At 39.7% G+C, this 18,813-nt stretch overlaps 1 protein-coding gene across 1 annotated transcript in view; it reads right to left on the reverse strand.

The window, feature by feature from the left end:
• ADAMTS20 (ADAM metallopeptidase with thrombospondin type 1 motif 20) overlaps nucleotides 1–18,813 on the reverse strand; it is a 211,995-nt gene that overhangs the window by 34,992 nt on the left and 158,190 nt on the right. The window lies entirely within an intron of this gene.

Below are 18,813 nucleotides of genomic sequence, written 5' to 3' on the forward strand. Positions count from 1 at the left end.
GCTATTGTAAATAGTGTTGCAATAAACATATGTGTGCATGTGTCTTTATAGAAGAATGATTTACAATCCTTTGGGTATATACCCAGTAATGGGATTGCTGGGTCAAGTGATCCTTAAGTAATCGCCACACTCTCTTCCACAATGGTTGAACTAATTTACACTTCCACCAACAGTGTAAAAGTGTTCCTATTTCTCAACATTCTTTCCAGCATCTGTTGTTTCCTGACATTTTAATGATTGCTATTTTAACTGGCATGAGATGGTATCTCATTATAGTGTTGATTTGCATTTCTCTAATAACCAATGACGCTAAGCTTTTTAAAAATATGTTTGATGACTGCATAAATGTCTCCTTTTAAAGTGTCTGTTCATATCCTTCAGTCACTTTTTGATTTTTTTTTTTTGTAAATTTGTTTAAGTTCCTTCTAGAGTCTGAATATTAGCCCTTTATTAGATGGATAGATTGCAGAAGTGTTCTCCCATTCTGTATGTTGTCTGTTCACTCTGATGATAGTTTATTTTGCTGTGCAGGAGCTCCTAAGTTTAATTAGATCCCATTTGCCAATTTTGGCTTTTGTTGCTGTTTCTTTTGGAGTTTTAGTCATGAAGTCTTTTCCCATGCCTATGTCCTGAATGGTATTGCCTGGGTTTTCTTCTTAGGTATAAAAACCATAAAAGGTTTTAGGTCCTACGTTTAAGTCTTTAATCCATCTTAAGTTAATTTTTGTATAAGGTGTAAGGAAAGGGTCCAGTTTCAGTTTTCTGCATATGGCTAGCCAGTTTTCCCAAAACCATTTATTAAACATGGAATTCTTTCCCCATTGCTTGTTTTTGTCAAGTTTGTCAAAGATCTGATGGTTGTAGATGTGTGGTGTTATTTCTGAGGCCTCTGTTCTGTTCTATGAGTCTATATATCTGTTTTGGTACCATTACCATGTTGTTTTGCTTACTGTAGCCTTGTAGCGTAGTTTGAAGTCAGGTAATATGATGCCTCTAGCTTTGTTCTTTTTGCTTAAGACAGTCTTGGCTATACGGGCTCTTTCTCGGTTCCATATGAAATTTAAAGTAGTTCTTTCTAGTGAGCACAATGGCTCAAGCCTGTAATCCCAGCACTTAGGGAGGCAGAGGCAGGTGGATCACAAGGTCAGGAGTTCAAGATCAGCCTGGCCAATATGGTGAAACCCCATCTCTACTAAAAATACAAAAATTACCTGGGCATGGTGGTGGGAGCCTATAATACCAGTTTCTCAGGAGCCTGAGGCAGATAATTGCTTGAACCTGGGAGGCAGAGGTTGCAGTAAGCTGAGATCGTGGCACCGCACCCCAGCCTAGGCAACAAGAGCGAAACTTCGTTGCAAAAAAAAAAAAAAAAGAAAGAAATTTAAAGTAGTTTTTTTCTAATTCTGTGAAAGAAGTCTATGATAGCTTGATGGGAATACAATGAATTTATATTTTACTTTGGGCAGTATGCCATTTTCACGATATTGATTCTTCCTATCCATGAGGTTGGAATATTTTACCATTTGTTTGTGTCCTCTCTCATTTCCTTGAGCAGTGGTTTGTAGTTCTCCTTGAAGCAGTCCTTCACCTCCCTTTTAAGTTGAATTCCTAGGTATTTTATTCTCTTTGCAGCAATTGGTAATGGGAGTTCACTCATGATTTGGCCCTCTGTCTACTACTGGTGTATAGGAATACTTGTGACTTTCACACATTGATTTTGTATCCTGAGCCTTGTCTGAAGTTGCTTATCAGCTTAAGGAGTTTTTGGGCTGAGACATGGAGTTTTCTAAATATACAATCATGTCATCTGCAAACAGAGACAATTTGACTTCCTCTCTTTCTATTTGAATACTAGGAATATATCCAATTTTTCTAGATATTTTAGCTTACTTGTGTAGAGGTGTTTATTTTATTTTTTATTTTTATTATATTTTTTGAGACAGAGTCTCACTCTGTCACCCAGGCTAGAGTGCAATGGTGCAATCTTGACTCACTGCAACCTCTGCCTCCCAGTTTCAAGCGATTTTCCTGCCTCAGCCTCCTGAGTAGCTGGGAATACAGACACGCCTGAGTAATTTTGTATTTTTGGTAGAGACGGGGTTTTGCCATGTTGGTCAAGCTGGTCTTGAACTCCTGACTTCAGGTGATCCACCCACCTCAGCCTCCCAAAGTGCTGGAATTACAAGTGTGAGCCACCGTGCCTGGCCTGTAAATAAGTGAAAGATGGTAGTTTGTATTTCTGTGGGATCAGTGGTGATTTCACCTTTATCATTTTTTATTGTGTCTATTTGATTCTTCTCTCTTCTTTTTAGTCTGGCTAGAGGTCTATTTTATTAGTCTTTTCAAAAATCCAGCTCCCGGTTCATTGATTTTCTGAAGGGTTTTTCATGTCTTTATCTCTTTCAGTTAGCCTATGATCTTAGTTATTTATTATCTTCTGCTCACTTTTGAATTTGTTTGCTCTTGCTTCTCTAGTTCTTTTCATTGTGATGTTAGGGTGTTGATTTCAGATCTTTCCCACTTTCTTATATAGACATTTAGTGCTATAAATTTTCTGCTACACACTGATTTAAATGTGTCCTAGAGATTCTGGTATGTTGTGTCTTTGTTTTCATTGATTTCAAAGAACTTATTTATTTCAGCTTAAATTTCGTAATTACCCAATAGTCACTCAGGAGCAGGTTGTTCAGTTTCTATGTAGTTGTGCGGTTTTGAGTGAGTTTCTTAATCTTGAGTTCTAATTTCATTACACTGTCATCTGAGAGACTGTTTATTATGATTTCCATTCTTTTGCATTTGCTGAGGAGGATTTTACTTCCAATTATGTGGTTAATTTTAGAATAAGTGCTATGTGCTGCTGAGAAAAATGTATATTCTGTTTATTTGGGGTGAAGGGTTTTGTAGATGTCTATTAGGTCTGCTTAGTCCAGAGCTCTGTTCAAGGCCTGAATAACCTTGTTAATTTTCTGTCTCATTGATTTGTCTAACATTGAAAGTGAGGTATTAAAGTTTTCCACTATTATTGTGTGGGAGTCTAAGTCTCTTTGTAGGTCTCTAAGAACTCGCTTTGTGAATCCAGGTGTTCCTGTATTCGGTGTATATATATTTAGAATAGTTAGATCTTCTTGTTGCATTGATCCCTTTACCATTATGTAATGCCCTTCTTTGTCTTTTTTGATCTTTGTTGGTTTAAAATCTGTTTTATCCAAGAGTAGGATTGCAACCCCTGCCTTTTTTTTTGCTTTCCATTTGCTTGGTAAATCTTCCTCCCTCCCTTTATTTTAAGCATATGTGTGTCTTTGCACATGAGATGGGTCTCCTGAATACAGCACACTGATGAGTCTTAACTCTTTATCCAATTTGCCAATCTGTGTCTTTTAATTGGAGCCTTTAGCCCATCTACATGTAAGGTTAATATTTTTTAAGTGTGAATTTGATCTTGTCATTATGATGCTAGCTCGTTTTTTTGCCCATTAGTTGATGCAGTTTCTTCATTGTGTCGATGTTCTTTACATTGTGTTATGTTTTTGCAGTGGCTGGTACTGATTTTTCCTTTCCATATTTAGCACTTCCTTCAGGAGCTCTTGCAAGTCAGGCCTGGTGATGACAAAAATCCCTTAGCATTTGCTTGTCTTCAAAGGATTTTATTTCTCCTTCACTTATGAAGCTTAGTTTGGCTGGATATGAAATTCTGGGTTGACAATTCTTTTCTTTAAGAATGTTGGATATTGGCCCTCACTCTCTCCTGGCTTGTAGGGTTTCTGCAGAGAGATCCGCTGTCTGATGGGCTTCCCTTTGTGGGTAACCCGACCTTTCTCTCTGGCTGCCCCTTACATTTTTTCCTTCATTTCAACTTTGGTGAATCTGACGATTATGTGTCTTGGGGTTGCTCTTCTTGAGGAGCATCATAGTTGTGTATTTCCAGAATTTGAATGTTAGCCTGTCTTGCTAGGTTGGGGAAGTTGTCCTGGATAATATCCTGAAATATGTTTTCCAACTTGGTTCCATTCTCCCTGTCACTTTCAGGTACACCAATCAAATGTAGGTTTGGTCTTTTCACATAGTTCCATATTTATTGGAGGCTTTGTTTGTTTCTTTGCATTCTTTTTTCTCTAATCTTGTTTTCACACTTTATTTCATTAAGTTGATCTTCAGTCTCTGGTATCCTTTCTTCTGCTTAATCAATTCGGCTATTAATACTTGTGTATGCACCACGAAGTTCTTGTGCTGTGTTTTTCAGCTAAATCATGTCATTTATGTTCTTCTCTAAGCTGGTGATTCTAGTTAGCAGTTCTTGTAACCTTTTATTAAGGTTCCTAGCTTCCTTACACTGAGTTAAAACATATTCCTTTAGCTTGGAGTAGTTTGTTATTACCCACCTTCTGAAGCCTACTTCTGTCAAACTCATTCTCCATCTAGACTTGTTCCCTTGCTGGCAAGGAATTTGATCCTTTGGAGAAGAGGCATTCTGGTTTTAGGAATTTTTAGCCTTTTTGTGCGGCTTTTCCTCATCTTTGTGGATTTATCTATCTTTGGTCTTTGACGTTGGTGACCTTGGGATGGGGTTTTCACATGGGTATTCTTTTTGTTGATGTTGTTGCTATGGCTATCTGTTTGTTAGTTTTCCTCCTAATAGTCAAGTCCTTCTTCTGTAAGTCAGCTGGAGTTTGCTGGAGTTCCACTCCAGACACTGTTTGTCTGATTATCACCAGCAAAAGCTGCAGAATAGCAAAGATTGCTTCCTGCTCCTTCCTTTGGAAGTTTCATCCCAGAGGGGCACCCACCAGATGCCAGCTAGAACTCTCCCGTATGAAGTGTCTGTCAACCCCTGCTGGGAGTTATCTACGAGTCAGGAGGTACGGGGGTTAGGGACCCACTTGAGGAGGCAGTCTTTCCTTTAGCAGAGCCCGTGCACTGTGCTGGGAGATCCATCCACTGCTCTCTTCAGAGATTGCAGGCAGGAATGTTTAAGTCTGCTAAAGCTGTGACCACAGCCCTGGCCCCCATTCCCCAGGAGCTCTGTCCCAGGGAGATGGGAGTTTTATCTATAAGCCTTTGACTGGGGCTGCTGCCTTTCTTTTAGAGATGCCCTGCCCAGAGAGGAGGAATCTAGAGAGGCAGCCTGGCTACAGCAGCTTTGTCATGCTGCTGTGGGTTCTGCACCCAGCTCAAACTTCAGGTGGCTTTGTTTACACCATGTAGGGAAAACCACCTACCCAAGTCTCAGTAATGTTGAACACCTCTCCCTCCACAAAGCTTCAACATCCCAGGCCAACTTCAGACTACTGTGCTGTCACCAAGAATTTTAAGCCAGTGGATCTTAGCTTATTGGGCTCCATGGAGGTGGGATCTACTGAGTAAGACCATGCAGCTCCCTGGCTTCAGCCCCTTCCAGGGGAGTGAATGGTTCTGTCTCACTGTTGTTTCAGGCGCCACTGGGGTCCAGAAAACTCCCACAGCTAACTCAGTGTCTGTCCAAACAGCCACCCAGTTTTGTGCTTGAAACCTAGGGCCCTGGTGGCGTAAGCACCTGAGGGAATCTCCTGGTCGGTGGGTTGCAAAGACTGTGGGAAAAGCATAGTATCTGGGCCAGGTAGCACCATCCCTCAAGGCACAGTCCCTCATGGCTTCCCTTGGCTAGGGGAGGGAGTTCCCTGACCCCTTGTGGTTCCTGGATAAGGTGACACCCTGACTCCTTCTTGCTCTTCATGGGCTGCACCCACTGTCTAACTAGTCCCAGTGAGATGAACTGGATACCTCAGTTGGAAATGCAGACATCACCTGCCTTCTGTGTTGGTCTCACTGGGAGCTGCAGACCAAAAGCTGTTCCTATTCGTCTATCTTGGCTAACTTGTTGATTTATGATTACATTTCAATGGATAGGAGTTTGGGAAAGCTGGTTGTGTAAATTGTAAACTTGGGCAACCTTGTCTTAACCTCTCCAAATCTCATTTTTCTTATGCTTACGATTTTGTGTTATTTGTGAAATGTCACAGAATACTTTCCATACATTTATTCCTGTCAACAGTTCTATAAAAGGGGTACCATGCCTGAGGACACTAGGACTCAGAGAGGTTAAAGTCACTTGCCTGAGGTGCTGCCTATAGTAAGTGATTATCTTAGGCTGCTCAGGCTGCTACGACAAAATACCATAAACTGAAAGTCTCACACAGCAGAAATTTATTTCCCACAGTTCTGGAGGCTGGAATTTTAAGAGCAAGATGCTGGCAGAGTCTACATCCATGAGAGTCCACTTTCTGGTTCCTACAGGGTATCCTCTCACTGTGTTCTCACATGGTGGAAGGGATGAGCTAGCTTTCTGGGGTGTCCTTTATAAGAGACTAGAAAAGGCCCCACCTTTCTGAGCAATTTCTTCTACACATGAATAATTTCTAAATGTTATCTCCAGCTTTTATCATAATTCTGAGTTCTGCATTTACATTTTCATGTATTTATAAGAACTGTTTCATGTATTTACAAGATTTTTTTATATGTTTTCTACTTAGATATGTCAAAGGCACCTAACATTTAACATTTCCATAGCAGAACTCTTTCCCTTTGCCCAAAGCCATTTCCTTCTCTGGTTGAAGATACAATAAAGACACTGTCATCCACTCTTAAATGGCTTACTAGAATGACTTCCCAAGGTACATTATAACAGCTAAATATTTATCCATTACTTTAACAGCTTTATAGAACTAATATTTATAAACATGTCAAATGTTATCTTTTTAAGAAATCCAGGTAATGAATTTAAAGACATTGTGAATGCTACACATGCAATTATAACACCAACTAATTGATTGGGATGCACTACTTCATCTACGTTACCTAACTCAATTCAGACAGTTCATAAATATCCTATTTATGAACAAATATAACACTGCATACATCAGTGCTTTAAAAACTTGACAGTGGAAATGGATTAGGTAAATTTTAGCAAATCCACAGGTACTGTAGCCATTGCAACTATTATAGAGCAGAAATAGGAAAATATTGGATTGTGTATTGCAAAATAGGTTCATCAAGGCTGACTCATCCTGCTATTTAAAGAATAATTATTTAAAATAAAAATAGTGAAGTCTTGTCTTCTGATGCTTTTTTATAATTTTTTATTATGGATAAGGTTTTGATTTCTTTATAGTTACTTATTTGCAACTATGGTTTATTTCAAGGGAATCAATAATTTAGTGGTACTACTAACAGCAGTATAGTATTTTAAGTTAAAAGAGACTTTTAATTTATGAAATCCCTCCTATAACAATAATGAATGAGTGACCATAAAACCTACCCATACTTAAATAACTTCATTGTGGGTATGTTCACTACACAGTGAAAGCAGCCATGGCATTTTTTAATCTCCAATGTTAGCAAATATTCTCTTATATTGAACTGAAATTTTTTAAAAAAATTTTATGCCCTGTGCAGAATCTGTCTGCCTTTTAAATATAGAACAAATATATACCAACTTTCATGTGAGAAAGTATGAAGATGTGAAGACTGGAACTGTGGCAGCCATTTTATGACCATTACGAGTTGAACAACAGAATCACAGAAATGCGAATCCAGCACCCTGATGTTGTGGAGTTGCTGAATTAAAATTAAAACCAGTAACACTCTGATTTTGTTATGTAAACAATAAAAGTCTTCGTGATTTAAACCACTAATAAAATCAGGCTTGCTACTCCCAACAGAACACTAGACAACTTCCGTAACATAGTTGTTACCATTTAATTGTTCTTCCCTGGGGATCTGGAAAATTGTCAAGGTTTTTCTTGTAATCTGAATTCTAGAATAGGCACTACTCCAAATATCTGACAAGACTATATTAGTGCCAACACTTTGAACATCATCCTTCTTAGGATTTAAGCAACTCCATCATATATAATATGTGATCAACTATAACCTTAGTTATTTATCCTTTAACCTGTAAAATCTCTATATATCTTATATGTATATAATAAACATTTAAACATTAAAAAGCTTGCAATGAATTCAGCACAACTTAGAAATTACATTTCTATTGACTACAATATTATATGTAGTCCTGTGACAGCCTGAAATTGTGAACTTCATGTGTCCTTCTTGGCCAAAAGGACAATAATTTACTAAGGAGATATAAGGATGAGCTAATGTATAATGATAATAATGGAATAATTATGATAACTAGTATACTGGAGAAAGCTCAAACAGACCTGTGTTGAAATCCCTGCCTCCAGCATTTCCTGCACTATGACCTACACAAGTTTCTTAACCTTTCTATAAGCTGCTGTTTCTTCATCTGTCTAATGAACATACTAATACCCGCATTTGTGGGGAAAAAAGATATCGCTTATATAGTGTCAGGAAGTGACTGTCCCTTGCTGCTCCCTTCCTCTTCCCATTTTTTCACTTTTCTTATGGAGATGTGATTATTTATGCCTTGAAAATTTGATAAATGGAGGAGGATCCAAGACAGCCGTTTAGGAACAGCTCAGGATTGCAGCTCCCAGTGAAAGCGCAGAGGGTGAGTGGATGCCGCATTTTTATCGCCCACAGACTAGGAAATTCCCAGGCGGAGGAGATCCAAAGTCGCCAGCGCGGCTGTGCCGGCCGGAGCCACTGCATTGCCCCGCGTGGCTGCTTTGTCGGCGCCCCAGAGCAGCAGTTCTCCGGTTCTCCGTACAAAATACACCGGTCCGGGTGCCCTTTTGGCTGGCGATTGGAGCCATGGGAAGTTGCCCATTCGTCTATTTTAAAAGGGGACTGAGCAGGGAACCAGGACAGTAGATTCCAGGGCGGGAAAAAAAAAAAAAAGCGCCACAAACCTCAGTGCCGCTGTTTAAGCCAGCACAGTGAGTGGCTGCAGGGGAAAACAAACAGACCCCTGTGCCTCTTCAACAGGCGACTGGAATACCAACTTTAAAAAGGAGCTGAGGCAGGGAGCCAGGCGATCAGGCTCGGCTGGTCCCACCCCCACAAAAGAACAACAACCAGAAACTCTGGATTGAGACTTTCACAGCAAGCGCAGCTGAACCCGGGACAGTCCAGCTCTGCGGGGAAGGGGTATCCGTCATTAGCGAGGCAGCCCGCCGTTGCCAAGGCAACCCACCATTGCTGAGGCAGCGCGCTGTTGCCAAGGCAACCCACCACAGCAGAGAGACTCCTCCTCAACAGAGGCGGGCCACCATCGCCAAAGCAGTTCTAACTACACCCATATAAACAGGACTGCAGGGAAGTAAACTCGGCAGCGGGGCGGAGCCCACAGCAGCTCAGCAAAGCCTCTATAGGCCAACAGTGACTAGGCTGCCTCCTTGCTGGGCAGGGCAGGTATGAAGGAAAAAAAAAAAGAAGGCGGCAGCATAACGGAAACTCATAAATAAAGCCCTAAATCCCTGGGACAGAGCACCTGGGAACAAAAAGCAGTTTATGAGTTCTGCTGCAGCAGACCTAAACGTACCTGCCCAGCAGCTCTGAACGAACAACAACAGAGTTCACAGCTCACCATTTGAGCTCCTATAAAGAAGAGACCCTCTCCTCAAGCAGCTCCCTGACCCCTATATATCCAAAGAGACACCTCATAAAGGAGAGATCAGATTGACACTAGGCGGGTATCCTTCTGGGACAAAGATAGCAGAAGAAGAAAACTGGTAACAACCCTTACTGTTCAGCAGCTGCTGCAGGTGAACCCCAGGCAAGCAGGGCCTGGAGTGAACCTCAGCAGACCTACAGCAGAGGGGCCAGACTGTCAGAAAGAAAACCAAGAAACAGAAATAAACTCATCATCAACAAACAGAACGTCAATCTGAAAGATTTGAGACCCAATCTGAAAGCCAGCAACTACAAAGTCGACAGGTGGGTAAATCCTTAAAGATGGGAAGAAACCAGCGCAAAAAGGATGAAAACACCCGAAACCAGAACACCTCTCCTCCTAAAAGGGATCACAACTCCTCACCAGCAAGGGAACAAGGTTGGAGGGAGAACAAGTGTGATGAAATGACAGAATCAGACTTCAGAAGGTGGGTAGTAAGAAACTTCTGTGAACTTAAAGAACATGTTCTAACCAAATGCAAAGAAACTAAGAACCTTGAAAAAAGATTTGACGAAATGCTAACGAGAATGGACAAAATAGAAAGGAATATAAGTGAATTGATGGAGCTGAAAAACGCAACACGAGAACTTCGTGAAGCATGCACAAGTATCAACAGCTGAATTGACCAAGCAGAAGAAAGGATATCACAAATTGAAGATCAACTGAATGAAATAAAACGGCAAGGCAAGACTGGAGAAAAAAGGATAAAAAGGAATGAACAAAGTCTCCAAGAAATGTGGGACTATGTAAAAAGACCTAATCTACGTTTGATAGGTGTACCTGAATGCGACGAAGAGAATGAATCCAAGCTGGAAAATACTCTTCAGGATATTATCCAGGAAAACTTCCCCAACCTAGCAAGGCAGGCAAACATTCAAGTCCAGGAAATACAGAGAACACCACAAAGATATTCGTCAAGAAGAGCAACCCCAAGGCACGTAATCGTCAGATTCACCAGGGTCGAAATGAAGGAGAAAATACTAAGGGCAGCCAGAGAGAAAGGTCGGGTTACCCATAAAGGGAAGCCCATCAGACTCACAGCAGATCTCTCAGCAGAAACTCTACAAGCCAGAAGAGAGTGGGGGCCAATATTCAACATCCTTAAAGAAAAGAACTTTCAACCCAGAATCTCCTATCCAGCCAAACTAAGCTTCACAAGTGAAGGAAAAATAAAATCCTTTGGGAACAAGCAAGTACTAAGAGATTTCGTCACCACCAGGCCAGCTCTACAAGAGCTCCTGAAAGAGGCTCTACACATATAAAGGAACAACAAGTACCAGCTCAACTAAAGGGCAAAACACCCAGCTAGCACCAAAATGGCAGTATCAAATTTACACATAACAATATTAACCCTAAATGTAAATGGACTAAATGCCCCAATCAAAAGACACAGACTGGCAAATTGGATAAAAAGCCAAAACTCATCGGTGTGTTGTATCCAGGAAACACATCTCACATACAAGGATACGCAAAGGCTCAAAATAAAGGAATGGAGGAAGATCTACCAAGCAAATGGAAAGCAAAAAAAAGCAGAAGTTGCAATTCTCATCTCTGATAAATTAGACTTTAAAGCAACAAAGATCATAAGAGACAAAGAGGGACATTACATAATGGTAAAAAGATCAATGCAACAAGAAGAGCTAACGATCTTAAATATATACGCACCTAATACAGGAGCACCCAGATACATAAGGCAAGTTCTTAATGACTTACAAAGAGACTTAGACTCCCACACAATAATAGTGGGAGTCTTTAACACCCCATTGTCAATATTAGACAGATCAACCAGACAGAAAATTAACAAGGATATCCAGGACTTGAACTCAGACCTGGACCAAGCAAACCTAATAGACATTTACAGAACTCTGCACCCCAAATTCACAGAATATACATTCTTCTCAGCACCACATCACACCTACTCTAAAATTGACCACATAATTGGGAGTAAATCACTCCTCAGCAAATGCAAAAGAATGGAAATCGTAACAAACAGTCTCTCAGACCACAGTGCAATCAAGTTAGAACTCAGAATTCAAAAAGTAACTCAGAACCGCACAGCTTCATTGAAACTGAACAAATTGCTCTTGAATGTTGACTGGATAAACAATGAAATGAAGGTAGAAATAAAGATGTTTTTCGAAACCAACGAGAATGAAGACACAACATACCAGAATCTCTGGGACACATTTAAAACAGTCTCTAGAGGAAAATATATAGCAATAAGTGCCCACATGAGAAGCAAGGAGAGATCAAAAATTGACACCCTATCGTCAAAACTGAAAGAGCTAGAGGAGCAAGATCAAAAAACCTCAAAGTCTAGCAGAAGACAAGAAATAGCTAAGATCAGAGCAGAACTGAAGGAGATAGAGACACAAAAAACCCTTCAAAAAATCAATAAATCCAGGAGCTGGTTTTTTGAAAAGATCAACAAAATAGACAGACCGCTAGCCAGATTAATAAAAAAGAAAAGAGAGAATAACCAAATTGATACAATAAAAAACGATAAAGGGGATATCACCACAGATTCCACAGAAATTCAAACCATCATCAGAGGTTATTACAAACAACTCTATGCACATAAACTAATAAACCTGGAAGAAATGGATAAATTCCTGGACACTTGCCTCCCCCAAGCCTAAACCAGGAAGAAGCCGAAACCCTGAACAGACCCATAACAAGGTCTGAAGTTCAGGCAGCAATTAAGAGCTTACCATCCAAAAAAAGCCCAGGTCCAGACGGGTTCACAGCCGAATTCTACCAGACATACAAAGAGGAGCTGGTACCATTTCTTCTGAAACTATTCCAAACAATACAAAAAGAGGGAATTCTTCCCAAATCATTTTATGAGACCAACATCATCCTGATTCCAAAACCCGGCAGAGACTCAACAAGAAAAGAAAACTTCAGGCCAATATCCATGATGAACATAGATGCAAAAATCTTCAATAAAATACTGACAAGTCAATTGCAACAGCACATCAAAAAGCTTATCCACCATGATCAAGTAGGCTTCATCCCGGGGATGCAAGACTGGTTCAACATACGCAAGTCTATAAACGTAATTCACCACATAAACAGAACCAAAGACAAAAACCACATGATTACCTCAATTGATGCAGAGAAGGCCTTTGACAAAATTCAACAGCCCTTTATGCTAAAAACCCTCACTAAGCTAGGTATTGATGGAACGTATCTCAAAATAATAAAAGCTATTTATGACAAACCAACAGCCAATATCATACTGAATGGGCAAAAACTGGAAGCATTCCCCTTGAAATGTGGCACCAGACAAGGATGCCCTCTCTCACCACTGCTATTCAATATAGTATAAGAAGTTCTAGCCAGAGCACTCAGGCAAGAAAAAGAAATAAAGGGCATCCAAATAGGAAAGGAGGAAGTCAAATTGTCTCTATTTGCAGACGACATGATTGTATATCTAGAAGACCCCATCGTCTCAGCCCCAAATCTCCTGAAACTGATAAGCAAGTTCAGCAAAGTCTCAGGATACAAAATCAATGTGCAAAAATCACTTGCATTCCTCTACACCAATAACAGACTTAAAGAGAGCCAACTCAAGAACAAACTTCCGTTCACAATCGCCACAAAGAGAATAAAATACCTAGGAATACAACTAACAAGGAACGTAAAGGACCTCTTCAAGGAGAACTACAAGCCACTGCTCAACTAAATAAGAGAGGACACAAACAGATGGAGAAACATTCTATGTTCATGGTTAGGAAGAATCAATATCATGAAAATGGCCATACTGCCCAAAGTAATTTACAGATTCAATGCTATCCCCATCAAGCTACCAATGACCTTCTTCGCAGAACTGGAAAAAAACACCTTAAATTTCATATGGAACCAAAAGAGAGCCCGCATAGCCAAGTCAATTCTAAGCAAAAAGAACAAAGCGGGAGGCATCACACTACCAGACTTCAAACTACACTACAGGGCTACAGTAAACAAAACAGCATGGTACTGGTACCAAAACAGAGATATAGACAAATGGAACAGAACAGAGGTCTCGGAGGCAACACAACATATCTACAACCATCTGATCTTTGACAAACCAGACAAAAACAAGCAATGGGGAAAGGATTCCCTGTTCAATAAATGGTGTTGGGAAAGCTGGCTAGCCATGTGCAGAAAGCAGAAACTGGACCCCTTTCTGACACCTTACACTAAAATTAACTCCAGATGGATTAAAGACTTAAACATAAGACCTAACACCATAAACATCCTAGAAGAAAATCTAGGCAAAACAATTCAGGACATAGGTGTAGGCAAAGATTTCATGACCAAAACACCAAAAGCATTGACAACAAAAGCCAAAATAGACAAATGGGACCTAATCAAACTCCACAGCTTCTGCACAGCAAAAGAAACAGTCATTAGAGTGAATCAGCAACCAACAGAATGGGAAAAAATTTTTGCAGTTTACCCATCTGACAAAGGGCTGATATCCAGAGTTTACAAAGAACTAAAACAGATGTACAAGAAAAAAACTAACAAGCCCATTCAAAAGTGGGCAAAGGATATGAACAGACACTTTACAAAAGAAGACATACATGAGGCCAACAAACATATGAAAAAATGCTCATCATCACTGGTCATCAGAGAAATGCAAATCAAAACTACACTGAGATACCATCTCACGCCGGTTAGAATGGCGATCATTAAAAAATCTGGAGACAACAGATGCTGGAGAGGATGTGGAGAAATAGGAACACATTTGCACTGTTGGTGGGAGTGTAAATTAGTTCAACCATTGTGGAAGACAGTGTGGCGATTCCTCAAGGACCTAGAAATAGAAATTCCATTTGACCCAGCAATCACATTACTGGGTATATATCCAAAGGATTACAAATCGTTCTATTATAAGGACACGTGCACACGAATGTTCATTGCAGCACTGTTTACAATAGCAAAGACCTGGAACCAACCCAAATGCCCATCGACGATAGACTGGATAGGGAAAATGTGGCACATATACACCATGGAATATTATGCAGCCATCAAAAACGATGAGTTTGTGTCCTTTGTAGGGACATGGATGAACGTGGAAACCATCATTCTCAGCAAACTGACAGAAGAGCAGAAGATCAAACACTGCATGTTCTCACTCATAGGTGGGTGTTGAACAATGAGAACACATGGACACAGGGAGGGGAGCACTACACACTGGGATCAGTTGGGGGGAAATAGGGGAGGGACGGTGGGGGGTGGGGAGCTGGGGAGAGATGCCAGATATAGGTGATGGGGAGGAAGGGAGCAAATCACACTGCCACTTGTGTACCTATGCAACAATCTTGCATGTTCTTCACATGTACCCCAAAACCTAAAATGCAATAAAATAAATAAATGGGAAAAAAAAAAGAAAATTTGATAAATGTCTTAAATTAGATTGCTAGCCATCTCAGCCTACCCCAAGAAAGGCCATTTTCAATATCAAGAAAGATGATAAAGGAGGAGCATTAACAGATAGCATTGAAATGAAAAACAGAATTTCACTGGCTAGAAAAGATTAGGAAGCAAAGTTTACCAAGCACTAGAAGCAGGAAGGCATCCTCACCATCCCTAAGCCCCAGTCTACCTTCAACTTAGAAATGTCACTGAATACCCTGATTTACAAATGAAGGGATCACATATTCTTAATTAGGAGCTTTAGGGATTTAAAAAATTAATATTTGCTATTTTTAAAATTATAAAACATATACATGTCAGGAATTCTGAAAATATAGAAATAAAGATTTATACTTACATATTTTTGAAAGATAGACAATATGGAATTACAGAAATATAAAATCTCTTAAACATCTAGAATTTAGCATTCAATTTCTTTCTTTTTTCTTTTTTTTTTTTCCAAATGAAGAACTTTGGGTGGGAACACTAGGCAACAGATTTGTGGGATTTTGGAATTTATATCACCTTTGGTCTCAGCTCTGATCTTAAAATGCAAGTAATAAAATGATGGATCTCACAGAGGAAGCAGCCAAGTGGCTGATTTGACTTGGTTCTACATTGAATATTGTTGTGTGAGATTCTGTAGGTATCTAAATTGTCCAGCAGGCTTGTCAAGTTTAAGGGGAGGTGAGAATTCAGAATTTTTTTTTTTCCTAAACAGAGATTGTGCATTTGGGTAAGTAAATGGGACCTGAGACAATGAAGAATCTAGAACCATGCTAGCTTTAAAAACTTGAATTTACAAGTGAAGCTGCTATTTCCAAATAGATAAAATTAAATGAAAAAAAAAAAAAAAAAACCCTTGTTTCTAGGAACTGGGGGTGGAGTGGGTTTTTTTTTTTTTTTTTTTTTTTTCCTTTTAAACAACTCAGGTATATAATTTGTATCTAGGATATACATCTGAACATAGAGGACAAATGGCCCCATATAGCAATGTTAGTTCCTGTTTAGCAACAGCCATAAATATGCATTTCTAAATCCTTTAATTTTTTTTTTTAAAAAGATACAAATACCAAATGAAGAGTGTTACTTCAAAACTCATTTGAGCCCCTCTGTGGTCAAAATTTACCAAATGAGTCTTTCCGTTTGAATGAAGCATCATGTAAAATAGTAATAAAATGAAATTGTTTTAAGAGTGAGTGATTATATTAAAGCAATGTTACAATTTATATATTCAGAATAAAGCAGCAACCAGTGATTATCTTGTAACTACCTCTGAAATTACACTTCTGTTTAATACATTGTTATATGTAATGCAGTGACAGCCTGCAATTGTTAACTTTGTGTGGGTGATTTTTATAGAATAAATCAAAAGGCAATGACTTCACAAGTGGTCATTTGTTTCTGGCTGAGATTTGGGGACTGTGTGGGTGAATGCAACTAATTTCTATGACAAGGAAAACCAATTCAAAGAAAGCAAATTCTGTACAAAAGCATCTATTTTTGGTAGTCCTTAAATATTCATACCTGTATCTTTAAAATCCCTGAAATATGTTCCTTTAGCAGATATCACATAATTTCATATTTGGTGGTAAGCCAAGGCCAATTTGTTTGCATGGATGATGGATTCACTATCGTGGAGCTTGAGGTTCAGAGTCAGAAAGCGACTCTTCATTAATGCCAACCATAGCAGCTGCAGCAGCTGCACAGCAGCAGAAGAATCTTTGAGATTAACAGGAATGTTGGTGGCCAAGACAAAAAGTCTCTCTCATTTCCACTCCCATGACCCTGTGGCTCTGGACTGATGTAGGAACTGGGCGTTAACTGCTGCACACTGGGCAGATCTGTGGCCGTTCATGTTCAGTGCCTTTACGATGTTTCACGCAGGGGAAAGCTACTTTGCCATTACCCTGCCACATCTCTATCCAGATAAAGTAAGGCAAACCTCCACTTTAAGCAAAACCACAATATGACAAGCATAATAAATCAAGAGATGGTGAGCCGTTTTGCAATGAGATCACAGTATTCAGAGTAAGAAGTATTTAGCTTAGATAACAAAGCTAGGTGCTTAGGAAATAAAATATCCATTGCCTCTAAGAGAAAAAGAGTAATGTCTGAGATAATTCTGAACGAGTAAGCATGAGTTAGGTTTTTGTCTTACACCCTAAAGATAATGCTTAGTCATAGATGATATTAAGTGACACAAGCATATCTGAGTTCTTCTGAGCTCACACTATGTGAACGTAAATAAAGGCCAAAATACGCCCGGCGAGGTGGCTCAGCCTGCAATCCAAGCGTTTTAGGAGGCCGAGGTGGGTGAATCACGAGGAGAGATGGAGACTATCCTGGCCAACATGGTAAAACTCCATCTCTACTAAAAATACAAAAATTAGCTGGGCGTGGTGGCGCACGCCTGTAGTCCCAGTTACTTGGAAGGCTGAGGCAGCAGAATCGCTTGAACCTGCGAGACAGAGGAAGTTGCAGTGAGCCGAGATCGCGCCACTGCACTCCAGCCTGACAACAAAACGAGACTCCGTTTGATAAATTAAAAAAAAAAAAAATCATGGCCAAAATATATTTAGAGAGGCCATTATAGACTCAGGAACACATGATGATAAACTATCAAACTAGATCGGGGTGGGTGCAGTGGAGATTCAAGAGCTACTTTGATAAAGGAAATGAGAGAAACTGTTGAGTAACTAAATGAGAGAACCTGTTGAGAGGCAAAGTGAAAAGGAGGCAGGATTGATCCAGTATTTCTGTTTTAACAGCTTAGTAGGGAGTAGTGACATTTACTAAATAAAACAAGTTAATGGAGAAATCTTTTAAATCACGGCCTCTACTAAAGCATGAAAAATAATTTATTTGCTTGATGAGCATCTAATGTAGAAGCAAATGCCCAACAATACATCTTTTTGGTGTGTGGGATTAAAAACAGAGATGCATTAACTTCTAGTTTTCAATTAAACATTGACCACAGCCCCAACATATTAACACTGGCAGAGGCTGCGCCTTTTACAAAGAAATTTGAGATTTTTACTCAATTTGGGAGGCTTTTAGTCAATATCAATGAGGCATTGACATAATTCCACTTTAAAGCTGAATGCACTGCACTGAGGTGCTGAGCGCAAAAACTAAATGATGATGACGTTGCACCCCTGGGGAAACTCCGTTTCCTTCTAGCTGCCCAATAGACATAACTCAAATATCTGGCAGAGATAAGGAAGTTCTATGACCAGAAGACAGGTTTCTTTTTCCCTTTGCAGTACTAGATAATCTCTCTGAGGTACTGCTGAGAGCAGCCAGATGGCTACATTGAAAGTCTAGCCCCATTGAAATCAGTCCTCAGAAAATTTTTCCAGTTATCACTTCTGACTTCATTTATGGCTTTTTTCTTGTCAATATTTCCCAAGCTGGTGGAGTTTGACAGTCCCTACCCCAACTGAACTTTTGATCTCTTCTCTCTGAGTATGCCAAGTGGTATCAATTACCCTTCTTTTTACAGACTGAATTGTCAGCCTGGATCTCATTTATTTATCAGCTTGATTTTTGCTGAGTCTTTTCATTCTAGTTTAGCCTAGGTTGTCTAGCTCTGACAACTCCCTAACTCTCAATCCCTGATTACAATCTTGTCTGGAATTTACCAGTCCCCTCTCCAGGATTCAACCTTACCTAAAATCCAAGATTTTGGGGTAGAAACAAGGCAGTTACTAAATGCATCATCATATATATGTTACCATTAGACTATAGAGAATAGTATTATGATTATCGGTAGCCCTGCTAGTATTCAGTAACAAAATTTCTTGTCAAGTTTATAGTCACAAAAGTCAAATGAC

This window comes from Sapajus apella, unplaced genomic scaffold (genome assembly GCF_009761245.1).
Source record: "Sapajus apella isolate SASKATOON/1434 unplaced genomic scaffold, GSC_monkey_1.0 scaffold66, whole genome shotgun sequence".
In the NCBI taxonomy this organism is placed as follows: domain Eukaryota; kingdom Metazoa; phylum Chordata; class Mammalia; order Primates; family Cebidae; genus Sapajus; species Sapajus apella.